This window comes from Callorhinus ursinus, unplaced genomic scaffold (assembly GCF_003265705.2).
Source record: "Callorhinus ursinus isolate GAN/ISIS: 27379988/994484 unplaced genomic scaffold, GSC_fseal_2.0 scaffold26, whole genome shotgun sequence".
NCBI lineage: Eukaryota > Metazoa > Chordata > Mammalia > Carnivora > Otariidae > Callorhinus > Callorhinus ursinus.
Window position 1 is genome coordinate 9782102 of NW_027397088.1, and position 27165 is coordinate 9809266.

At 37.1% G+C, this 27165-nt stretch overlaps 1 long non-coding RNA gene across 1 annotated transcript; it reads left to right on the forward strand.

Moving 5' to 3' along the window:
- The first annotated feature begins 2358 nt into the window (after positions 1-2358).
- Positions 2359-27165, forward strand: LOC141370127 (uncharacterized). Its single transcript, XR_012373887.1, has 3 exons — positions 2359-2496; positions 5948-6089; positions 27030-27165. It is a non-coding gene; the product is annotated as an uncharacterized lncRNA (long non-coding RNA).

Consider the following 27165-nt stretch of genomic DNA (forward strand, 5'->3'; position numbering starts at 1 on the left):
TAATTTTCGGGTCCCTGTGAAATTTCCTATCTTGTCATAAGCATTCTCATATATTAGATTTCACTAGTGTGAAAGTTACCTGAAGCTAAGTGCATTGTCAAAAAGGATAATTAACATTTGTTAAAGAGTTCATACTATCTGTAGCTTATTTCTTACAAAAATAGTATAATTCAATATTTAGTCTTTTAATTGTTAATTTACCAGTAATATTTTTTAAAACTGAGTAATAATTATAAAGAAAATCAGTAGACTTAACTTGTAGAAATGGGTACAAGATATTTTATAAAGCCTTTGGATAAGCAAAAACTATTAATGTATCTGCTTTGACATTTTTTCAAAGATAACTGCTTATTTCTGCTCAGTAGAGACAGATTTTTATAGCCAAAGGAATGTTGAAAATTTTCTGCCTTAGAGGCAATAGTAAAAATGTTTTAATGTACCTCAGCTGGAAATTTCTATGGTTTGCCAAATTAAATAATCACTTTCTCCCTGAAAAAATGTCTTTCATCTTGGAAAAGGTTTGAGAATAGTGTATATTTGAAAATTATGCAAATATTTAAAATTTTTTAGTGTTTGGCATGAAAATGCCAATTTTTAATCTCTGCCTTAATTACCAATGTGAGAATTCATGTAAATGAAGAAAAATGAAATAAAAAAAAAAGTGTGTGCCAGAGGTTGTAAGAAGGAACTTTCAAGATAATATACTTTAACTGGTAGTAGAGAATGGTTGGTTGATTATGTTTTATTCCTGAAAATGTTTAAAGCAAGTTTTACTTCCTTCCCTTTTCTGGTAAAATAATAATAAAAAAAGATTTCTAGAATACTATTTGTTGAACATTTAATTTAGCTAGATTTTAATTATGGTTTATTTTCTATTTAACTAAATAACAGCAAACTCACTATTAAATGTCAAGTGGATTTATACATGGTGGCATTCCTTTACAGATATTTTTCTGATTTATTCTAAAATTAATAATCTACTATTTTAAAAGTAATTACCAGACTTATAGTTATGGGGAGGTACTATTATAATCTAATACTAGGTATTAGAAAAAACTTTGCAAGATTGTATCCTGACCACAACATACTTATTAGAATGGCCAAAATTTGAAACACTGACACCACCAAATGATGAAAAGGATATGAAGCAACAGAAACTATCATTCACTGTTGAGAATGCAAAATGGTACAGCCACCTTGCCAGACAGTTTGGCACTTTCTTACAAAACTAAACATACTCTTACTACACACTCCAGCAATCATAGTCCTTGGTATTTCCCCCAAAGAAGTTGAAAATATATCTATACCCAAAGCTGCACATGGATGTTTATAGCAGCTTTATTCATAATTGCTAAAACTTGGAAGAAAACAAGATATCCTTCGGTAGGAGAATGGATAAATAAACTGTGGCACATCCAAGCAATGGAATATTATTCAATGCTATAAAGAAATGAACTATAAAGCCATGAAAAGACATGAAGGAAACTTAAATGTATATTAATAATAGGAAGAAGTTAATCTGTAAAGGTTGCATACTGTTGATTCCAACCAAATGACATTTTGGAAAAGGTAAAACTATAGAGACATTAAAAAAAAAAGAAGAAGAAGAAAATGGTAGTTGCCAGGGGTTGTGGTAGGGTGGGGTGAGGGAGATGAGAAGGCAGAGGATTTTTAGGAGAGTGAAAATGTTCTTTATGATACCATAGTGATGGATACATACCATTATATATGTGTTCAAACCCATAGAATGTACAACACCAAGTGTGAATCATAATGACTTTGAGTGATTATGATATATCAATGTAGGTTCACTTATCATAAGAAATGTACCACTCTGGTGGAGGATGTTAATGAGAAGTCTGAATGTTTAAGTGCAGAGGGCAGAGGTTTAGGAAAATCTCTGTAACTTCTGCTCAATATCTCTGTGAACCTAAAACTGCTCTAAAAATTAATAAAGTCTGAAATAAGAGGTTGTATCTTTCTCTTATATAAATAGTTTTCAGTGGCATAGCCAGTGTTTTTGAAGGTGGTCATTTCCATTCAGTAGAGACAGACTTTTATGGTTAAAAAAATGAAAAAGGCTGACTTCAATAAGGAAAATCACTACACTGTACATCTTAATAATGTCTCTTAGGGAGAAGGGCAAAGGCAGAAATGTCATGGGTTTGGGGCCTCACAAAGGTAAGTTTTTGGTGTGTAAGCCTGATTATGATTGAATGAGGTTTATGACATAATCAGCGTGGTGGACGTAGAGATTAGAGGATACTGAGGTGAGAGAATAAAACCAGTCTTGAACAGTAAATGGTGCCTTGTTTTTCTTTTTTTTTTTTAAGATTCATTTATTTATTTTAGAGATGGGGGAGGGGCAGAGGGAGAGAATCTCAAACAGACTCTTCACTGAGAAGGGAGCCTGACATGGTGCTCCATCCCAGAACCTGGAGATCACGACCTGAGCCAAAACCAAGAGTCAGACACTCAGTGGACTGAGCCACCCAGGTACTCCTTGTTTTTCCATTTGTTTTAAAGAACACTTTCTCTTATCCCTACCAGAAAAGAAGATGCAAATAAATTAAGAAGCTTATTATACATTATATTAGCATCTTTCATTAATCATATTTTAAACAAATGGAATCTACTATCATGAAGAAACTAAAAAAAAGTACCAGTGACCTAAAATTTACATCTTACACTTTTTAATTCTACTTTTATTTTTATTCCTAAAGTGTATTTATTTATTTAATCAATCCCTAAATCCAAAGTGGGGCTCCAATTTATGATCCCGAGATCAAGAGTCACATGCTCTCCAGACTGAATCATCCAGGAGTCCCTATATCTTACACGTTTTAAAATACCACATATATATTTTTATTTATCATGCAGTTAAGGACCTCACAATAATAAAAAAAAATCAAAATATTTCCAGAAGTAATGAGATACCTATTCATGGCTCTTAAAGAAAGAGACAAAACACCTCTCTGGCCCTTGATAACTCTACCTTGTACCTTGACTTAATACCAAAAACCCATTTCTTGAATACCTTACTAGGTAAATTGTCTGTATTTTATTATTGGCTTTATTTTCCTGGGTAGAAAAAGAAAGCAAAAAACTCTAAATGGGCAAAAATAACAAAGCTTCTTAGCCTTTAGGGGGAAATTCTTTATTGGATACCACTTTAAATGTCCTTCTGATATCCCTCTTTTACAAAAAAGAAGTCCATATATGCCATAGGAATATTCGTTTAAAGCCTTAATCATAGCATTAGCATTAGTAACATGAAAACCTTCAGTCTTTACTTTTAAGGGATTCATTTTAGGCTTCTGGTATTAATAAGGAATGGGGACACTGATAACTCAAATTTTTCATATTAAAGGGTTCATTTGCAAAAAAACAAAGTAAATGGAAGAAAAATAATGTATGCAAGGGCTGCTAATCCAGCTGTTTTGCTTCTGGGCTTAATTGGATTTACCTAGAATTGATATTTGGAGTCAGCATGTGTTATATCATCAACATAAGCAATAGTTACCCAACATAAAAGAGGCTATGCAGAGTAGTAAACTCCCAGATTAAAAACCTCAAACCAAAGACAAAATATTAATTTATTTGACTTAATCTTAGCATAGACATTTTTCTTAGTCATGTACATTATAGACTTTTTATACCAGCTTGATGCTATATTTCTACATTTCTATCCTTTGCATGTATCTGCTAGACAGAGACAGTGAAAGGAACTAGAGTCCAATAAAATGAATTTGAAAATGATTACGCATTTCTTCTTCTGTCTGGCAGGCAGCCAGTTGACTATTGTCTCTTCATAAAAGGTTGTAGCATCTACAGTTTCAAAGTCAGTTACAATCACCAGTTATGAGGTCTTTCCCATTTGTATGTAGAAAAATAAATTTCTTCTTTAAAACTTAGCCACATAAGCCATGTTCAGGGAAGAATTTGCACATGTATTTATTTATGTGTATTTTAATCCATTTGTCTATGGGAAGTTAATATTAGATGTTTTCAAGTGAATGTCAGAAATATTTTATTTATTCAAAATATTAGAGATTACCAGTGCTTAAAGGAAAAACATTTTCCAATACAAATGTTGATGAATATATGTATATATGTCAACCTGGAATGCAAGTGTATTTTATATATAAATGCATATCCATATCACATAAAATGGCAATATATTCAATATTTTTAGCTGCATAACTCATACTCTGACATCCTTCACTACCCTCTTCACCCTGTTTGCAAGTACCCCTCTCATTCATATCAGCACACCTGATCTTTTTGCTCAACTTTTCCTTTTTTATTACAGTTATCACCTAAAATGCCAAATAATGTATTTGTTTATTATGTCTCTTGATCGCTATTTCCCCCTGCTCTAATGTATGCTGCATTAGAGCAAGGATTGTTTTGTTCCCTGATACATCCCAATTGTCTTTAACAAGCATGTCATGAGTAGGGTAGGTGTTTAGTAAATGAATGAATGAGCATGTTTCAAATATTATGTATGTGTACATATTTTTATGTACTAGTGTATGTGGAGATAGATAGATGATAGATAGATGATAGATAGATAGATAGATAGATAGATAGATAGATAGATAGATAATGTTCTCAGACTTTTAAATTCTACTTTCCACATTTTTTGTCTAAGCCATTTTTCTCTCTGTCATTAAATAGACTACAAAATGCATAATGTCTAAAAGTTTAAATCAAAAATGTCCAGCTTTACTTTCCTAATATTCTGACTTCAGAGTTCTGAGATATATATTTACCCAACAAAATGCTTGACAGAATAGTCTTTCATTTTCTTAACTAAATGAATTGCTATTATAGTGCTCTGAGTTTCATTGACCAATATTTCTTCCAAATCAAATGAAATGAAAAGCCATTCCTGAACTAAATGAAAGTCTGGGTTACATCCAAATCTTCCAATGAAATGGGCACTGGAGCTCAGCAGCATCATTCCAGCCAACTTAGCTCAGATGAGTTTGAGTTAAGTGCAAACATTTCCACCCCATAGCAAAATAGAAAATTTTTCTGCACAATCATGTCATAAGCCGGCAAATTTAAGGTCCAGAAGCTTCACACTAGAATATTTCCATCACTAATGGCAAACCAATTGGGCTGTCACAACTTACTAAGTAAGCCATGCAGGTGTATTCAACCATATTGTGAGTTGTTTTATGAGAAAAGTATCTTTAATTTTTGCTCAAATATTGAGGTCTCCACTCAAAGTGTCCCTCCTTAGTGATATCTAAATAGTACACTTTTCACAACATTTTTACTACCTATTATAATTTTTATGCATTTTTCTTATTTGGTTGTTGTCTGTCTTCCACACTAGAAGTTTTATGAAGGCAAGAACTTTGTATGCTTTGTTCATCCGTGCCTCCCCAGTGTCAAGAAAAATATAGCTTATAAAGTCGAGGTGCTCAAATAATAGCTGTTAAGTCAACAAATGAATGAAAATGAACAGCACAAGGAGGGGATGTTTCTTCCACTGGGTGTTTGGTTACTTCCAAAGCCTCTGTACTGAACATTTAAAATAATAAATATCTTCTTTTAAAAGGTTTTATTTATTTATTTGATAGAGAGAGATACAGTGAAAGAGGGAACACAAGCAGGGGGAATGGGTGCGGGAGAAGCAGGCTTCCCACCGAGCAGGGAACCTGATGTGGGGTTTGATCCCAGGACCCTGGGATCATGACCTGAGCCGAAGGCAGACGCTTAATGACTGAGCCACCCAGGCACCCCAATAATAAATATCTTCTTGTGAAAAGCATTTTTATCTTTCCTAGAAACATCTCTGTGATGTGAGTTAGGATTCTAGTGTCATGTTTATTACAAGTTACATTAGAGGATTCAATAACTATGATCTCATAACTACATGCTAAGTCCTTAGAAATTACCTGATTTTTAAATTATTTTGTTTTTGATTCACTAGGTTGAGTGTTAATGTGAAAAACAAACAAATGAAAAAAAACGTAAATAAATATGTTACTTGTGAAAATAGACAAATGGAGAAGACTTCAAGAGATTCAGAGTTCCGATGGTGGAACAGGAGAAGGTCAATGTTTGAACTGCAGGTATTTTTGTTAAATCCAAGGTATCTTTCCTTGATTTAAGATCTGATGAGTACAGGGTTGAATATATAGCCCAGAGTTAGGGGAGAGGTCTTAGCTGAATATATAAATTTGGGGTTTATTTTCAAATACATATTTAAGGCCATAAGAAAGGAAGTGAACGTATATAGAAAGAAGAAGAGGTCTGAAGATTGATCTCTGAGATACTCCAATATTAAGTGATTGCAATGATTGGATTTACCAAGTAAGGCCTATGAGAAGTGATCAAACAGGTAGAAGGAAAAAACAAGTAGGCAATATGGTGTCCCAACTATCGAATAAAGAAAAAAAAATCTGAAATGTGGGATTGAAAGGCTGGAATCAAAATATATTGTTCTTCATGGTTTTTGAAATTGTTTCAGTTCTATTTGTTTTTCATTATAAAAGTGACAGGCACATAACAGAAGTATTAGAAAAGAGAAGAAAAATTAATTCATAGTCATGTTTAGTAAAACATGAACAGGTATTTGTTGGAAGACCTCAAAGCCACTATTAGAAAATTTAATTCCTTTTAATTTTTTCATTTTATGCATATTCTTAGGTACTGAACTAATATTATATGTATAGATTTTTTTCCTTTAAATTTTTTATTGTTATGTTAATCACCATACATTACATCATTAGTTTTTGATGTAGTGTTCCATGATTCATTGTTTGTGCATAACACCCAGTGCTCTAGGCAGAACATGCCCTCTTTAAAACCCATCACCAGGCTAAAACAGCCCCCCACACCCCTCCCCTCTAGAACCCTCAGTTTGTTTCTCAGAGTCCATCATCTCTCATGGTTTGTCTGCCCCTCTGATTTACCCCCCTTCATTCTTCCCCTCCTGCTATCTTCTTCTTTTCTTTTTTTCTTAACATATATTGTATTATTTGTTTCAGAAGTACAGATCTGTGATTCAACAGTCTTGCACAATTCACAGCGCTCACCATAGCACATACTCTCCCCAGTGTCTATCACCCAGCCACCCCATCCCTCCCATCCCCCACCACTCCAGCAACCCTCAGTTTGTTTCCTGAGATTAAGAATTCCTCATATCAGTGAGGTCATATGATACATGTCTTTCTCTGATTGACTTATTTCACTCAGCATAACACCCTCCAGTTCCATCGACGTCATTGCAAATGGCAAGATCTCATTCCTTTTGATGGTTGGTAGTATTCCATTCTGTATATATACCACATCTTCTTTATCCATTCATCTGTCGATGGACATCTTGGCTCTTTCCACAGTTTGGCTATTGTGGACATTACTGCTATAAACATCGGGGTGCACGTACCCCTTCGGATCCTTACATTTGTATCTTGGGGGTAAATACCCAGTAGTGCAATTGCTGGATTATATGGTAGCTCTATTTTCAACTTTTAGAGGAACCTCCATACTGTTTTCCAGAGTGGTTGCACCAGCTTGCATTCTGACCAACAGTGTAGGAGAGTTCCCCCTTCTCCACATCCCCGCCAACATCTGTCGTTTCCTGACTTGTTAATTTTCGCCATTCTGACTAGTGTGAGGTGGTATCTCATTGAGGTTTTGATTTGGATTTCCCTGATGCCAAGCGATGTGGAGCACTTTTTCATGTGTCTGTTGGCCATTTGGATGTCTCCTTTGGAAAAATGTCTGTTCATGTCTTCTGCCCATTTCTTGATTGGATCATTTGTTCTTTGGGTGTTGAGTTGGATAAGTTCTTTATAGATTTTGGATACTAGCCCTTTATCTGATATGTCATTTGCAAATATCTTCTCCCATTCTGTCGGTTGTCTTTTGTTTTTGTGGACTGTTTCTTTTGCTGTGCAAAAGCTTTTTATCTTGATGAAGTCCCAAGAGTTCATTTTTGCCCTTGCTTCCCTTGCCTTTGGCGATGTTTCTAGGAAGAAGTTGCTGTGGCTGAGGTCGAAGAGGTTGCTGCCTGTGTTCTCCTTTAGGATGTTGATGGACTCCTGTCTCACATTTAGGTCTTTCAACCATTTGGAGTCTATTTTTGTGTGTGATGTAAGGAAATGGTCCAGTTTCATTCTTCTGCATGTGGCTGTCCAATTTTCCCAACACCATTTGTTGAAGAGACTGTCTTTTTTCCACTGGACATTCTTCCCTGCTTTGTCAAAGATCAGTTGACCATAGAGTTGAGGGTCCATTTCTGGGCTCTCTATTCTGTTCCATTGATCTATGTGTCTGTTTTTGTGCCAGTACCATCCTGTCTTGATGATGACAGCTTTGTAATAGAGCTGGAAGTCCGGAATTGTGGTGCCACCAGCTTTGCTTTTCTTTTTTAACATTCTTCTGGCTATTCGGCATCTTTTCTGGTTCCATACAAATTTTAGGATTATTTGTTCCATTTCCTTGAAAAAAGTGGATGGTATTTTGATGGAGATTGCATTGAATGTGTAGATTGCTCTAGGTAGCATTGACATCTTACAAAATTTTTTCTTCCAATCCATGAACATGGAATGTTTTTCCATTTCTTTGTGTCTTCCTCAATTTCTTTCATGAATATTTTATAGTGTTCTGAGTACAGATCCTTTTCCTCTTTGGTTAGATTTATTCCTAGGTATCTTATGGTTTTGGGTGCAATTGTAAATAGGATCAACTCCTTAATTTCTCTCTCTTCTGTCTTGTTGTTGGTATATAGGAATGCCACTGATTGCTGTGCATTGATTTTATATCCTGCTCCTTGACTGAATTCCTGTATGAGTTCGAGCAGTTTTGGGGTGGAGTCTTTTGGGTTTTCCACATCAAGTATCAAATCATCTGCAAAGAGTGAGAGATTGACTTCCTTTTTTCCAATTTGGATGCCTTTGATTTCTTTTTGTTGTCTGATTGCTGTGGCGAGGACTTCTAACACTATGTTGAATAGCAGTGGTGATAGTAGACATCCCTGCTGCGTTCCTGACCTTAGGGGGAAAGCTCTCAGTTTTTTCCCATTGAGAATGATATTCGCTGTAGGCTTTTCATAGATGGCTTTTATGATATTGAGGTATGTACCCTCTATCCCTATATTCTGAAGAGTTTTGATCAAGAAAGGATGCTGTACTTTGTCAAATGCTTTTTCTGCATCTATTGAGAGGATCATATGATTCTTGTTCTTTTGTTAATGTACTGTATCACGTTGATTGATTTGCGGATGTTGAACCAACCTTGCAGCCCAGGGATAAATCCCACTTGGTCATGGTGAATAGTCCTTTTAAAGTACTGTTGGATCGTATTGGCTAGGATTTTGGTGAGAATTTTTGCATCCATGTTCATCAAGGATATTGGTCTGTACTTCTCCTTTTTGATGGGGTCTTTGTCTGGTTTTGGGATCAAGGTAACAGTGGCCTCATAAAATGAGTTTGGAAGTTTTCCTTCCATTTCTGTTTTTTGGAACAGCTTCAGGAGAATAGGTATTAAGTCTTCTTTAAATGTCTGGTAGAATTCCCCTGGGAAGCCATCTGGCCCTGGGCTTTTGTTTGTTGGGAGATTTTTGATGACTGCTTCAATTTCCTTAGTGGTTATAGGTCTGTTCAGGTTTTCTATTTCTTCCTGCTTCAATTTTGGTAGTTGATACATCTCTAGGAATGCATCCATTTCTAATTTGCTGGCATAGAGTTGCTCATAATATGTTCTTATAGTTTGTATGTCTTTGGTGTTGGTTGTGATCTCTCCTCTTTCATTCATGATTTTGTTTATTTGGGTCCTTTCTCTTTTCTTTTTGATCAGTCTGGCCAGGGGTTTATCAATCTTGTTATTTCTTTCAAAGAACCAGCTCCTGGTTTCGTTGATCTGTTCTACTGTTCTTTTGGTTTCTATTTCATTGATTTCTGCTCTGATCTTTATTATTTCTCTTCTCCTGCTGGCTTTAGGCTTTATTTGCTGTTTTTCTCTAGCTCCTTTAGGTGTAGGGTTATGTTGTGTATTTGAGACCTTTCTTCTTTTTTGAGAAAGGCGTGTAATGCTATATACTTTCCTCTTAGGACTCTCTTTGCTGTATCCCAAAGATATTGAACAGTTGTGTTTTCATTTTCATTTGTTTCCATGAATTTTTTTAATTCTTCTTTTATTTCCTGGTTGACCCATTCATTCCGTAGAAGGTGCTCTTTTGCCTCCATGTATATGAGTTCTTTCCGACTTTCCTCTTGTGATTGAGTTCTAGTTTCAAAGCATTGTGGTCTGAAAATATGCAGGGAATAATCCCAATCTTTTGGTGCCAGTAGAGACCTGATTTGTGACCTAGGATGTGATCAACTCTGGAGAATGTTCCATGGGCACTAGAGAAGAATGTGTATTGCGTTGCTTTGGGATGGAATGTCCTGAATATGTCTGTGAAGTCCATTTGGTCCAGTGTGTCATTTAAAGTCTATTTCCTTGTTGATCTTTTGCTTAGATGATCTGTCCATTTCAGTCAGGGGGATGTTAAAGTCCCCCACTATTATTGTATTGTTGTCAATGTGTTCTTTCCTTTTGTTATTAATTGCCTTATATAATTGGCTGCTCCCATGTTAGGGGCATAAATAATTACAATTGTTGGATCTTCTTGTTGGATAGACTCTTTAAGTAGGATATAGTGTCCTTCCTCATCTCTTATTACAGTTTCTGTTTTAAAATGTAATTTGTCTGACATAAGGATTGCCACCCCAGCTTTCTTTTGGTGTCCATTAGCATGGTAAATGGTTTTCCACCCCCTCACTTTCAATCTGGGGGTGTCTTTGGGTCTAAAATGCGTCTCTTGCAGACAGCATATCGATGGGTCTTGTTTTTTAATCCAATCTGATAGCCTGTGTCTTTTGATTGGGGCATTGAGCCCATTTACATTCAGGGTAAGTATTGAAAGATATGAATTTAGTGCCATTGTATTGCCTGTAAGGTGACTGTTACTTTATATTGTCTGTGTTCCTTTCTGGTCTATGGTGCTTTTAGGCTCTCCCTTTGCTTAGAGGACCCCTTTCAATATTTCTCGTAGGACTTGTTTTGTTTTTGCAAATTCCTTTTTTTTTTTTTTCCTGGAAGCTTTTTATCTCTCCTTCTATTTTCAATGACAGCCTAGCTGGGTATAATATTCTTGGCTGCATATTTTTCTCATTTCGTGCTCTGAAGATATCTTGCCAGTCCTTTCTTGTCTGCCAGGTCTCTGTGGATAGGTCTGTTGCCAATCTAATGTTTCTACCATTGTAGGTTACATATCTCTTCTCCCGAGCTGCTTTCAGGATTTTTCTTTGTCTCTTAGACTCGTAAGTTTTACTATTAGATGTCGGGGTGTTGACCTATTATTGATTTTGAGAGGGGTTCTCTGTGCCTCCTAGATTTTGATGCCTGTTTCCTTCCCCACATTAGGGAAGTTCTCTGCTATAATTTGCTCCAATATACCTTCTGCCCCTCTCTCTCTTTCCTCTTCTTCTGGGATCCCAATTATTCCAATGTTGTTTTGTCTTATTGTATCGTTTTTCTCTCGAATTCTGCCCTCGTGGTCCAGTAGTTGTTTATCTCTCTTTTTCTTAGCTTCTTTATTTTCCATCATTTGGTCTTCTGTATCACTGATTCTCTCTTCTGCCTCCTTTATCTTAGCAGTTAGTGCCCCCATTTTTGATTGCACCTCATTAATAGCCTTTTTGATTTCAACGTGGTTAGATTTTAGTTCTTTTATTTCTCCAGAAAGGGTTTTTCTAATAACTTCCATGCTTTTTTCAAGCCCAGCTAATATCTTTAAAATCATGATTCTGATCTCTAGGTCCGACGTCGTACTAATGTCCATGTTGAGTAGTTCCCTGGCACACGGTACTACCTCTTATTCTTTTTGTTGAGGTGATTTTTTTCATCTTGTTATTTTGTCCAGAGGAGAATAGATGAATGAGAGAACAAAATGCTAACAGGTCAACAACGTCCCCAGAAAATATACTCTAAACAAATCAGAAAAGACCTGAAACCAGGGGAAAAGAAAGAAAAAAGAAAGAGAAACAAAAAGAAAAAGAAAAAGATAAAAACAAACAAAAACAGAACAAAACAAAACAAAAAAACAGATTATGATCAAATATGATCAGGTTGGTGCATAGATCAGTGCCACCTACTAGATTTTGGGTGTATTTTGGTCTGTTAGAAGAAAGTGCCTCCTAAAATTTTAAAGAAAGAAAGACTTAAATATGTACAAATTCAGGGTTGATACGATGAAGGGATGGAATATGACTGTAAAGGTGAAAAGTGTAAAAAATTTTTAAGAAGGAATTGATAAGAAGGTGTTTGAAAAAAGAAAGAAGAGGACTAAAAAAAAAAAAAGGAAGAAGGAAAGAAAAAAGGGAGAGAATGTGATCAGGCTGGAGACTAGAACAAAGCCATACACTAGAGATTTACGGTATATTTTGATCTATTAGAAGGAACTGTATCTCAAAATTTTAAAGAGAGAACAACTTATATATATATATTGCCAAAAATAAGGGTAACTACTATGAAGGGTTAGAATATGGCTCTAAAAATGAAAATAAAAAAAATTTTTTTTAAAAAAGGGATTGATAAGATGTTGGTTGGAAAAGGGAAAAAGAAAAATTCAGAAAAAAAAAGAGTTAAACAAATTAACTTTGAAAGACTAATGAATCATGGTAAAAAAGCCATGAATTCTATGTGCAGTATTCCCCTAGCGCTGGAGTTCTCCCGATCTCCTTTATCGGTAAACTTGGTCTTGGCTTGCTGGCTGTTCGTGCTGATCTTCTGGGGGAGGGGCCTGTTGCCATGGTTTCCAAATGTCTTTGCCGGAGGCGGAATTGCCCCGGCCTTGTCGGTCTGGGCTAAGTAATCAGCTCCGGTTTGCTTTCGGGGGTTTTTGTTCCCTGCAAGGTTTCGGTACAGCTTTGGAGGACAAGAGTGAAAATGGAGGCCTCCCAATCTCCACCTGGGAAAAGTCGAGAACTCGGGGCCCCCAGAGAAAAGCAGTCAATCACTCCTGTCTCCCCGGTCTCCAGCCGAACTCTGTGCTCACCCGGCCTGTCACCGAGCATTTCTATCTCTGGCACCCGACCCCCTGTGGAGTCTCCAAATCCAGCGGATCCCTGCGGTGCACTCCCTCACTGCTCCTCCCGGGGAAGGGAGGGGAGTCTCCCCGGATCTGCCACTTGTTGGGTCCCTGCTGGAGGAGCAGTGGCCCGACTGTGCTGCGGATCACGGTTTATGGCAACCCTGAGCTGAGAGCCCACCTCGGCTCCGTCTCTGCAGCTGGCTTCCTGGCTCTGATACCCAGGAGCTCTGCCACACTCAGGCACCTGCGGTCTTTCTGTGACCCCGAGGGTCCTGAGATCACACTGTTCCGTGAGGGTTCCACCCCCTGCTTAGCCACTGGAGCGAGTTCCCTCAGTGGAGCCAACTTCTAAAAGTTCCGATTTTGTGCTCCGCAGCTCTATCACTTGCCAGAAGCGGCTGAAGGAGGCCCCCTCCCCCGTGAATATCGCCTTGGATTCACTTCTCCACAGGTCCTACCTTCCAGAAAGTGGTCGCTTTTCTGTTCAGAGAGTTGTTGCTACTCTCCTCTTTGATCTCCTGTTGAGTTTGTAGGTGTTCAGAATGGTTTGATCCCTATCCAGTTGAATTCCTGAGACCAGACGAAATCCAGGTCTCCTACTCCTCTGCCATCTTGCTCCCTCCCCCCATATGTATAGATTTTTATCAAATATTCATTTTACTCAAACTGTAAGCATTTAGGGACACCTGAGTAGCTCAGTTGGTTAAGCATCTGCCTTCAGCTCAGGTCATGATCCCAGGATTCTGGGATAGAGTCCTGCATCAGGCTCCTCACTCCACGAGGATTCTGTTTCTCCTTCTACCTGCCGCTCCCCCAGCTTGTGCTCTCTCTCTCTCTCTGGAAAATAAATAAATTAAAAAAAATAAACTGTAAGCATTTAAAATATTAATGTTTACTGATTACCAAGTTCTTTTACAGTTTTTATTGAGATATAATTGACATATAACATTATATTAGTTCTGGGTGTAGACTACTATTTTTTAAAATAAAGAAATAATAATCCATAAGGGGTTAAACTGTATTTCTTAATCTCTTGTTAATAAATATTCAGATTTTATCTCTCAATCAACAAATATTTTTGAGAGCCAAATTGCACCAGGTACAATATGGAGATGAACAATGTTCTAGAGAAAAATATATACAGGTTAATAAACAATTACAAAATAATACACAAATTTAGAAATTGATATTTATTACACACCAGGTACTGTTCTGATTGTTTTACATATATTATCATATTTAATCTTAACCAAATCTTATAAAATAGGTGTTATTATGAGGGATGAGTATGTGCGCAAGAGTGGAAGAGCTTGGAGTTACTAGAAAATGTCAACTCATCTGTGTAAATATGATGGGGCCCTAGCTTATGGCAAGGTGGTGGCTCCCAGGAGATTGCCTTGAGGGGACAGCCCGGATTTCCTGGAGAAAAAGCCTTGGGCTCAGTGTACAAAGTACCTATGTGATGTCTGAAAGAGATCCTGGAGATCATGGAAACTGTGTAAAGTCTTTAGAAATTGAAATGTCATGAAGAGATTTATGGTTTATAAAAACCATTCCATAAATGAGACTAGAACCATGTGAGCCTCTAAAGAGGTGATTGTGGTGATGGATGTAACCGCATGAAGCAGTTCTGATCAAAGCATTCTTTCTGTTTGGGAATATTTCTTAAAAGTCTAGTAACTGGGTTAAAAAAAATATATATATATAAACACATATACATATATGAGTTTTGGAAAGGAATATAATTATTTGGGAAATTTTCCCCAAAAGATTTTATAAGCTTAGAGTACATATACATGATTTTATTTTGGTACTTTTTACTTTATTTTTTTCCATCATTATTATCAGCTGGCCAGGTTCATAGTAATTGCCAATTGTCATTCATGTTTTCTCTTTGTCTCTGATTTGAGCATTTTAATTATAAGGTGTCTATGTACATGGGTATTTGTTTTCTAGATTCCCATTCTAAATATCTTCCAGAGACTTCAAATTTTTGTTACTATTTTCATTATCATCATCATCATGTTTACTTATAAGGTAATAATGTGATTATGGTTGTCATCTCATATATCAATGATTTCAATATAAATTTATAAATACTGCAGATTTTTTAAGAACATTTTTCATTTCCCATTGCCAACTATCTATACTACAGCTTTAAGGTGGTCATCGAATCTTGATTTTTTTCACATTTCCAGGGGCCTTCATTTCTTTGTGAGGTTCAAGTTTCCATCTGATATATGCTTGGAGCCTGAAGAACTTATAATATTACTTGAGAAGCAGGTCTAATAACAATGAATTCTCTCAGCTTTTGTCAGCAAAATTCTTTATCCACCTCCATTTTTGAAAGCTACCTTCCCTATAGAATTCCATCAACAGGCTTTTTTTGTTTTTTCCTTAGTCTTTTTAAAATTGTCACTACATTGTCTTCCTGGCTTGCATTATTTCTGAGGAAATGTTTGCTGTAATTCTTATCTTTATTCTCTTATGTGTAATATTTCTTTTTTCTCTTACTGCCTTCAAGATGTTCTCTTCATCTTTATATTTCAGTTTGACTATGATGTGTCTTGTTTTTTGTTTAGTTTTGAAGTCTTCTGAGGTTCTTTGCTATGTGATCTGATGTTTTTCATTATTTTTATAAAATTATCAACTATTGTTTCTTCAAATTTTTTTTTCTGCCTTGTTACATCTCTCTTCTCCTTGTGGGATTCCAATTTCATTTATATACCATTTGATGTTGTGCTGAAGATCTTTGATGTTCTGTTACTCATTATTTAACACTTTTTAAAACTCTTTGTGTTTCAGTTTGAATAATTTTTGTTGACCTAACTTCAAACTCACTGAGTCTTTCTTCACTTGTGTCCCTTCTACTCATGATCCTGCTGAGGATTTACCTCTTTATCTCTTTTATGACTTTATTTATTTTTTAATTTATAGCATTTCAATCTTGTTATTTCTGGCTGCCAAAATTTCCCATTTTTTCACTCATTGTCCACCTTTCTTACTAGATCCTTCAATATCTAGTGATAATTGCTTTAAAACTTCTTCCAGTGAGCTCTAATATCTGAGTCATCTCTGCTTCTTGTTATGTTGATTCCTTTATCTCATGAAAATGGGTTTTTTTTTCTTCTGAATTCTTTTTTGTGTATGTATTTCATAATTTTTTATTGAATGTCAGATAGCACATACAGAACAGTATAAGTAGATAAAAATAGTATTTAAGCCTAGTAATGGTCCTGCATTTTCCTTTCTGTGGGAGTTAGTGTGTGAAGTTTAGCCAATCTGGGCTGAGCCTGTTTTTGCTATGGTTAGTTTCAATGGACTAGAGACTAAATTCCTTCAGCTGCTTAGCAGGGAGTCTGTGGTCTCCAAATATTTTCCCAGTGGCCATTTTACCCCATCAGCTTTTGGCCATCCCTGCATACGTGTACCACAGAGAAGAGTCTCTCTCCATGTTCTTGCCACTCTCCCAGTTGTAGAGTGCTGTGCCGGGTACTCACTGCTAGGTGGAGTTAAAAGGGTTCTTTGTTGTCCTGGTTCAGCATTAATCTTAGGCAGGATGTACATGTGTCCTGGCCTCTAGAATGGGACATGTTTAGTGTTTTTGTCCCTTTTCTCCATGACAGCAACCTTTGTCTTCTTATCTGTGGCTAGTGTTTTTTAAGAGACAATTGCCCATCAGCCTCTTGTGGGTTCTGAATAATAAACCAGCAGAGACACTGACTACCTTTTTATTTTTTTTTGAACTATCTTTTCAACAATTTTGTATAGTGAACAACTTCGTCAGAAAAAGATAATATCTCTCTGGAGCACAGAGCAGATTTGTTTGCTAGTCACTAAAATAAAGATCAAATCTCCTTCTGGGACAAAAGTCAGATAGGTTTGTTTGCAGTCCATTATAAAAGATTGAAACATCCTCAGTTGGAGCTTCTCTTCTGTAAGGCAACACACTACGTGTACAGGCATCATGTAACCTTCATCATGTCACCCTGTGGAAAACGGGGCTCAGGGATCTGGATAAGAAAATGGTAATATTCTGACTACCATTATTGTTGTGAGTGTTAAACTGTTGTCTATGCCCTAGGAACCTCGTGCTATTTTGCCAGCATCTATGAAATTGTGTCAAGTTAACTTGTTAGCTTGTAAGTAAGGTAAAATCTCAGACCCTTCACAGTTCTTGACAGTCTTGGGTGGGATTTCCTGCTCCTTTGCTAGCAATATCAGGCCTTCACTTTGCATCAGTGTAGGATCCTAGGTCTAAGACTGTTTTGTATCTCTCCTCCCTAAGGGTACAGGTTTCAACCCTTTTCCTAATAGTAATGAACTTTTATTTGTATCTTGAAGAGTCCCCTTCCACTCCCCACAGTCTGAATGTATTTTCTTCTACTCAACCCCCAGAAGCTAAGGCAATCACTTTGTGGGAGAGTTCCAGAAAAGTGGGCAGGGCCTCTGCCTGTATCCCCACCGATGATCATCATCTGCTTGCCCTGTGCTATGGAGAGATTTCTCTGGCCTCCTGTGCAACCCTCATCTTTCTCCTGAGCATCTGGCAGGGGCCTGTGAAAAACATTTTGCAAATAAGTGCAAACTTTCCTTATGCCTAGGGCCCGTACCTGTTCCAAACTAGCATACTAGTCTGCTCTTGGTCTTTAAGAATTAATTAAAAAGTTTGCTTATCTCTTGGGGCACCTGGGTGGCTCAGTCAGTTAAGTGACTGACTCTTGATTTTGGCTCAGGTCATGATTTTGGGGTCCTGGGATCGAGCCCCACATCGGACCTATGCGCAGCAGGGCATCTTCTTGGGACTCTCTCTCTCCCTCTCCCATTGCCCCTCACCCCACTCACTCACTCTTGCACTCTCTCTCAAATAAATATATTAATTTTTTAAAAAACTTTGCTTATTTATTTTGTACCCACTTCCATGGCTCTTTCTCTCCTGTCCCAACTAAGGTGTTTCCTGTCTTTTCTTGGATGGCTTTATTCATCCTTGGATTTGGTTCACTTACTGCTTCGAGGAATCAGCCCTCTAATGAATTCAAGAAAAGCTACGATATCATAAATAATCTAGCTTTTTCTCCTTATTAGGTTTGAAGCAATGTCCTTTGCAGCTGTCCATTCTTAGACAGAAATGGAATAGTGTTTCATTCACTTGAACACTATTTTCCAAGCTCTACTAACAGCAAAGCCATTATACTCAGCCACTTCGGGGGCATCCAAAGATGAATAAATAATGGTGAAAAAGTAATATATTCTCCTCACTATCAAGGTAGTAGTTTGGAGGAATGCCTGTTCATTTTTCTCATTGGCAAAATTGTTATCCCATTTGAGGTCCAGCTTCCTGGACTCTAAGCTTTCTCTACAACTCAAAATACCTCATAATTCTACAGGGTCCTTCTTGTATATCAGATGCATAACCACTAAAATTTTACCATTTTGCTTATTGAAGTCACTCAAGGTCCCTTTTTGCTCTCTGTTTTTTCACCTGGCTGGCTAAGTGAGAACCAGAGGGCCTAGAACAAACTGAAATTGAACCCCTTAAGGGTATTGGTGCATAGAGAGTTAATTCTTCCAAGGATAGCGCCTCTTAGCTGATTTTTTTTTCACAAGTCTAGCTCCTTTTTGTTTATGAGATAATTGAATTTTAAAGAACCTTCAGAGTTCTATTCATATGACACTCTGTGACTCTTTAATTTTGTCTTCAACAAGGAAGATGAATTACATGATTTGGAGTTGGAAAGCAACATAGGAACATATACCCTAAACCTTTTGTCATAAAAATAAGAAAACTGAGACAAAGCAAAGTTAAATGGTTTGCCCAAAGCCATATAGATGTAAAATGAAAGCAGAAAACAAAGAACAAGTTTTAAATCATCCTTCTTTGACCACAAGGAAGGCCTAGGAAAGAAAGACTGTGTTCAAATCTTGGGTTTATTGCTTACTTATCTGCAAAACAGAAGCAAAGTGACTCAAACTTTCTAGCTTTCTGGGGAGGTTCACCCTTTTGGGACATAGAGGCAATAATGACAATATCGCTTCCTAGGGTTGAAGTGAGTAAGAAATGACATTATTGTTGAAAGTGCCTCTCCAATGTTTTCAATAAACACACAAGGGCTTTTCAAACAGTAAAATGTATTCTATATTAATGTATGAACTTTCAGTGAATGAGCAGGAGGAGAAACTGTCAAATCAGTATTTTTTTGCAGTGTTTTTTTTTTTAAGATTTTATTTATTTATTTGACACAGAAAGACACAGCGAGAGAGGGAACACAAGCAGGGGGAGGGTCAGAGGGAGAAGCCGACTTCCCGCGGAGCAGGGAGCCCGATGCTGGGGGCTCGATCCCAGAATCCCGGGATCGTGACCTGAGCCAAAGGCAGACGCCTAACCGACTGAGCCACCCAGGCGCCCCTTTTGCAGTGTTTTGAATGGAAATATGTCACATTGCCTCAGAGGCCCCAGTTGCATACGGGAAGGTCAGGAGTAAGTTGCAAATTTGGTTTCTGTTAAGATTCAAACCGGACAGGCTTTTTTTTTTTTTTTTTAATGTTTAATTAACCTACTTAGTGTACTTGTTGCAAGTGTGAGGAAGGTGGTAGTGTTCTAATAACACTGCAACACTTTAGGCAAAAGTATAGATGTGGGTGTGCACGGGTTTGGGGGAAAAATGGAGAAACAGGTTTGGATGACAGCTACAAGAGTAACTACCATAGAAATCATCCCCTCGCCCTTCCCAAGGAATAGCTGTGGCAGCGAGTGGTGCCGGCTTGGCGTTTCTAACATTTATTTTCTAGCCAATGCTATAATTTTTATTCCTGTTTATTGACCAAGAACTGCTTCATTTACTGAACTAACCACCTTGTAGAAGAGTGGTCCCGCCCTCTGGTTTCTCCGCGTTGGCCGTACAGGTAATGCCCACCGTTCTCCCATAGATGGCAGCATTTCACAAACAACGCCAGCACGCAGACTGGGGCTCTCCGCAGTCTCTCAAAGAGAAAACAGCTCCTTAATCTGTTGACAGGATTAAGGACCCCTGTTGTTTTACAGGAAGTAAATAAATCCTTATGGTATTCTGGAAACCTCAGAAGTATATGAGAGTGGTAAGTAATTGTTTATTCTATGGTAGAGGTATCAAATGAATATTTACAGCATTTAAAACAATTACCTTAGATTGATGTGGACTAGTGTTAAAACCCAGCCTGTTTGCATTATCTAGTTTAGAATATTTGTTAAACTCTAGCACAGTGGGTTTACTTTCTGAGTACAGAATTTCTTGCTAGTACGATTTGATAGTGAACACTAAAGCTGAGAAGACAGTGGCATTTCCTTTCTCTACTCAGATGAAGCATTTAGAAATTAAAATATTATCTGTACGCAAAGCATTGGGTAAAACAGATGCCACATGATATGATAAACTAGAGGAACACAAGCAAAATAAAAGAGACGGTAATAGAAGAAAACTAGTATTATAGTGGATGTGTTTAAGCAAAAGGTTATCTTAGACTTTAAAATCCATTGGAATTCTCAATGTTAGGTAACGTTCTGAATGTTACCTAACATTGTGTAAAGTAGACAGAAAACTACTCTCGCCATAGATCTAGACCACTGATGCTACATTAAAAGGTTTTAGTTAGGATTCTTGTGTTTCTTAAATAATTCAAAAATGACATAGGGCAATAATCTAAGTCCATCAATGAGATTTACCCAGGGGTCAATTAAATGTTCCTATGATTTAAGATTTCCACTGCCTTAGGGTACACTATTTTTCTTTTTTATTTACTCCTAATTTTTTCTGCAACTTCCTTTACTCTGTACATTCCAAGAAGCTGATGTTTTTTTAAAAAGTACATTTGATCTGTGGTCCTAACTAAATAAATGATTGTCATTTTGAGTTACGATGCAAACCTTTTCACGTATTTAAGATCCAGATTTCTAATAGGAAAATTAAAAATGGTTTTGTAAGTGATAATTTCTAAAACGTCTGGTCTTCAACAGTACAGCTAGTCTTGTAAAGACTTAACCAGGCACTCGGATCATGATCCCAGCTGTCCTAGGATCAAGCCCCTCATCGGGCTCCCTGCTCAGCGGGAAGCCTGCTTCTCCCTCTCCCACGCTCCCTGCTTATGTTCCTCTCTCGCTGTCTCTCTCTGTCGAATGAATAAATAAAATCTTTAAAAAAAAAAGACTTAACCAGGCACTATAAACAATTTTTCTTTTAAATTCAAGTATTAAATTAGAATGTTTACTCTCACTGTCACTCGTATTTTATTTCTATGAAGAATTAATTAGATAATTGGCTTTAATAATCCATGAAACTCATGCTCGAGTACCAGATATAGTATTAACTCTGCCTCAGTTGAACTTCTTAACCATTCTGGTCTTCAGTTGCCATATTGATAAAATGGGAAAATAATTATTTTATGTAAAACACATAGCATTAATTTAGTAAGTGGTAGAAAATATTATTGTTTGTGTAAATCAAATTCTGAATATTTGAGTAATGATCCAGGAAAGGCTCTAGGAACTGGATACAAATGGCAGGTTCCTGTTGCTTGCCCCCGCCCACACACACACTGTCTTACATCATGTGATTGTGAGTTTCACAGTGCAATTGACGTTATCAATAACCAGTCAGTGCTTATGGGCCAATCTAGATGTTGCCCATCAAGTGTAGTAAGCTTGACAGAATTCATTTAGCAGCCAAGCGTGATGAGAGCACTGCACACTTACATAGCATTGGTAACATGATTCAATAATATGCAATAAAAGTGATAAGAAGGTGATGAAAACCTGACCAGTAATTGCTCTTTTTTTTTTAAGCTTCTGATAAATACTTTTGATGCTTTAAATTCTGCTCAAGGAAATTATAGAAAATCTTCCAATGCCAGTCTAAAATTAAACACCCTGCCATGCATTTTTTTATTGTGGTAAGAACACATATCATTAGATCTATCTATCTGCTTCACACATTTTTAAGTGCACAGAACAGTTCTGTTAAATATAGTCACCATGTTGTACAGCAGATCTCTAGCACTTTTTCATCTTGCCTTAACTGAAACTTTATACGCATTGAACAGCAACTCCTCATTTCCCTTCCCCCACCACCTCCCCACAGACCACATTTGCCTTATCCATTCATCCATCAGTGGACCTTTAGGTTGTTTCCATGTCTTGGCTATTGTGAATAATGCTACAGTGAATATGGGAGTGCAAGTACCTGTTTGAGATCCTGTCTTCAATTATTTTGGATAATAGCCCAGAAGTGAGATTGCTGGATTATAGGCTGGTTCTATTTTTAACTTCTTGAGGAACATCTATGCTGTTTTCCAGAGTGGCTGCACCATTTTACATTCCCACCCACAGTGTTCAAGGATTCCAGTTTCTCTGCAACCTTACCAACACTTGTTGTTGTTGTTTATAAACGGCCATCCTCACAGGTAGGAAGTGGTATCTTATTGAGGTTTTGATTTGCATTTCCCTGATGATGAGTGATTTAGAGCATTTTTTCATATCCCTGTTGGCCACCTGTATATCTTCTTGGAAAGACATGTCTATTGAAGTCCTTTGATGATTTTTAATCAAGTATTTGGGATTTTTTTGCTATCAAATGTAAGAGTTTTTGGGTATTATATATATATAGGTACCTAAATATAATATAAATACTATATAAATATATAAGTACATATAATATAATACATGAAAATATATAAATATAAATAAATATATGCATAAACATAAATATAATATAGAATATAAATATATGTAGAATATTGTAACCCCTTTTCAGATACATGGTTGGCAAACATTTTCTCCTATTCATTCTGTTGATTGTTTTCTTTGCTGTGCAGAAACATTTTAGTTTGATATAGTCCCACTTGTCTATATTTGCTTTTTTTGCCTGTGTTTTTGGGGTCATTGCAAAAAAAAATTATTGCCAAGGCCAATGTCATGAAGCTTTTTCTTTATGTTTTCTTCTAAGAGTTTTATAGTCTCGGGTCTTATGCTAAAGTCTTGAATCCATTTGGAATTGATTTTGTGTGTACAATGCATTTTCTAAAGTCACCATTTTGTAAAAAAACTTAAAAGTCGCCATTTTGTTTTAAACTTTATGTAGTAATCATTCTTATATGTGCAACAAATATGTACCCTCATATACCCTCCTTTTAAAGTTATCTCTCTTGATTTTGAAATATAATTGAAAATTTGTTTCAATAGCTCTAAATCATCCTGATTGTTTTTAAAGCCATTTCATCCATGCTTTGAATTAATTGCTTCTTTGAAATCATGTGATTACATATAAATACAAGATACAGGCCAATATTTTTGAAGGAGTAGCAAATTTTTACAAAAGCAGGAAATAAATAAAAACATTTGTCAAAAGTTTAATAAGATACCAAAGATACACTTTCCATATATCATGTAATTTCTAGAACAAACCGAGTTAAAATATGATATAATAATAATAATAACACAGACCATTAACAAACATTTGACTGAATGTGATTTAGTTTTTCACCTTTGCATGGGTCTTTGTGTAACTGTATTAAAGAATAAAAAGACAAAATCCCCCTGCAGTTCTGGAAATAAGGTCACCATAGACAATTGTCTGTACTCCTCAATTCCTGTCTCGGGTTAGACTCTCTGAGCATCGGGCCCGGGGAAGGCATTTTTCTCCACATGCTCTCCAGCAGGCTTCCAGGCCAGCCTGCTCCTTAGAAACATTGCTGGTCTTGTCCTCCTTTCTAGAATAAATTAGACACTTAGGTGGCTTCATTACTTCAGGTACATGGGTAGATTTCCGCTTTGGTAATAAATACAGCGGGGTATCATATAATTCTTATTTAACGTTGGTGGCATCTATCCCTTCCTCCGGTTCCCACTCATCATCTCACGTTAGGATACACCTCATAACAAACCGTCTCTGTTTCTGGTCTTGCTACCTTTTAATGTGACCAGAAAATTCTTCTTAAAAAACTCACCTTAGGAACCATCAGTCGCCCATCCCATCAAACTCCTCTGCCTGATTTTCAAGATGGTAAGATAACCATGTCTCGTCAGATTTTCCCCTCCTTCCCCACAGGAGCCCTGCAGGTCGGCCTGACTCCTCGCAATCCCAGATTATGTCATTCTTAACTCGGTGACTAGTCTTCCTTTCCCCACCTCTTTACTGCAAATTCTCTACCCTCTCTGCTGACTGTATCCAGATCCTGACCCTCCTCTAAGTGCCTACCCTGATTTATCCACTGTTGTATCTCTGGGGAGGGGCGGGGACACAGCCTGGAGCGTGGTAGAGACTCAGTAACCTCGGAGACTGAGAGAACCCAAGACCACTTTGCCTGTGATGTGGTCTTTGACTAGTCCAGGTCACAGAAGCCCCTCCTTTCCCTGAAATCTTATCATACATATGGCCTGGAACTACCCTTCTATTTATTGGCTTATTTTTATTGGTAGACTGGTCAACCAGTATTCTTTCTTGTAGGATTGTTCACTCATAAATTGCTTAATAAATACTATGAGTAATAGTAACTTGTTGGTCCATGCTTGCTTCGTTCTACATTTGGGCCACTGTCACATGATTTAGGACTTGTCCTGCAAAGTGAGTTCCCCAGGGAGGAGGTGTGGCGCGATAAGTAAGCACGCCCGTATTAAATTCAGAGCAATGTGAGTTTAAATTGTCTCTATCAAAATCTAGTTCTCTGACTTTAACTTTTCTAAGTCAGATCTTCATTTATGATACAGGGGTGGGGGTGTCTGTCTCACATATTTAGCACAAAGATTAAATAAAATCAAGTACGGGGGCACCTGGGTGGCTCAGTCAGTTAAGTGTCTGCCTTTGGCTCAGGTCATGATCCCGGGGTCCTGGGATCAAGCCCCACTTCGGGCTCCCCTCTGCAGTGAGGAGCCTGCTTCTCCCTCTCCCTCTGCCTGCCGCTCCCCCTGCTTGTGCTTTCTCTCTCTCTCTGTCAAATAAATAAATAAAATCTTTAAAAAACATCAAGTATGTAAAAATGTGGAAAATTACTTGCCACCTTGTAAGCCTTCAAACATGACGATTGTTACTACTTTTGTTGGTGGTGGTATTTCCTTGAACTCCCCCCTGGGATCATTGGTTTTACTACAACCTAGTGACAATGTGAGTTTTAATATTTCTCATGTTTTTTGAGACATGCCTCAACCATTCAGAGAATAGGGTTAGGGAGTAGTAATTTCAAAATTATTTTTAAGTCTGTTGTCTTTGAGGATACGGCTTGTTCTCTTTTGGTTTTAGTTTCAGTATCCACCAAATAAAAACCAAAGGGCTTACATCATAGAGATAATGCAGGAATTTAATGAATTTTTATCTTTAAAATGTTTTGATAATACAGAGTGCTATAACTGAGTATTAAATATTTTAATAAAAGTCACCAATGTAGCATTACTTAAAACATGAGACTTAGTTAGGGTCTCCTAGTGGAGGCTGTTCACAACTTTCGCATCAGACTGACCTGTGTTTGAATCTAGGCTGTGCACTTGAGCTGGGGTAACGTGCCTACTAAATTCTGCATTCATTTTCTCACCTATACAGTTGGAAAATAAACTCCATCCTGTAGGTTCGTTTTCAGGATGAAATGGGAGTGTACCTGTACATTTAATGCTCAATAAATAATGATGCATAAGGTAGAGCCAAGTCAACATGCTGAGGCAACAATGACTTATAGATCACATGGACTTTGCTGTGGGTTTGGCTCAGATTTAGGCACAGTGAGAGCAAATTTTGTGGAAGATTATCAATTTTATTGAATGGACTGAATAGTATGTGTCTCTGACCTGTCGGGCATTCTTCAGGCATCCTGGCAGGGTGAACAAAACACAACTCCTTCTGTCATGGACCTTTTATCCCACTGGTTGCAAAAATATGTGCAAGAAATGCACAAAAAGTGTTCCAATTTCCTTCAAGAGTCAAGTTACAAAAACTTGAAACTAAAAAAAAAAAAAAAAAAAGCAACGAACAGAAAATTTAAATAAAGGTCCAAGGTAACAATTACAAAGATATCCTAAGGGAACAGATGATTAATTGCCAAGGGAATGTTATGAACATGTGTCCAAGAAGTTCTAAGGCAGAGAAATAACTTTATATAAACTATATAAATAATAAACATGTTTATGAGAAGTTTTCCCCCAAACTAACTTCACTCTGAATTCAGTGGGGGTGCTGAATGAGCGCCGGCTGTTTTATGTCACTTGCGTGCAAAGGAGGGGGCCTGCCCTGAGAACGGTGTCAGTAAGATGTTTTTCTTTTTGCCACCTAATAAAATATCAATGCTTTGCGCTGCTTTATTAATTTAGCTAATTTTGAAAAACACACTGACACTACAATTTCCGAAGCCCTAAGAAGTATGACTCTCAGACTTTGAAATCAAACTGAAGGTCTCTAAGGTAAAACAAAAGCTTTGGTGGCTTTCCTGATTTTTCCATAGAGGACTTTGATCACTTATCTCACAATGGAGAGCGCTGAGACCAGTGGTGCTCTGCTGACATCAGCAGGGTTTCTGCTTGTCACTAAGTGAAAGCTTATGATCAGGAAGGAGGATATTTTTTCTTTTTTCTAGGTGTCTTTTTTAGAGCTTCCTATCTTCGCCTTTCATCTATAATGAAACAGCATTGAAAAGAAGGTGGCATGTGAGATGAGACCAGGAGAATAGATTCTTTCTTTCTCAGGAATAGAGAGCTGCCATGCTAGTTAACTCTTGCCTTTTATTCTGTTTTGACACAATTGTCAAAACGTTTAACTCTTCCTTTCCCAGAACTTGTCATTTTTGGAAAGAGAACAGTGACTGGCAAAGGAATTCCACTGATCTTATTGAATGCAGATCTGATTAAGCAAAGTCAGTGTTATTTTGAGATAAGAAAGTCTTGCAGAAATAAACAACTTGACATTTTACTTCCTTTTTACAGTGTAGCTCAGACTCAAACCACATGAGTTCAGCCTATCGATTTGGAAATATGAAACATGACAAATCGCTGCTTTTCTAAACTTGAAACCGAAGAAATTGTACACTTCGTCAAGAATTGCACACTTGAGCTACGCTAG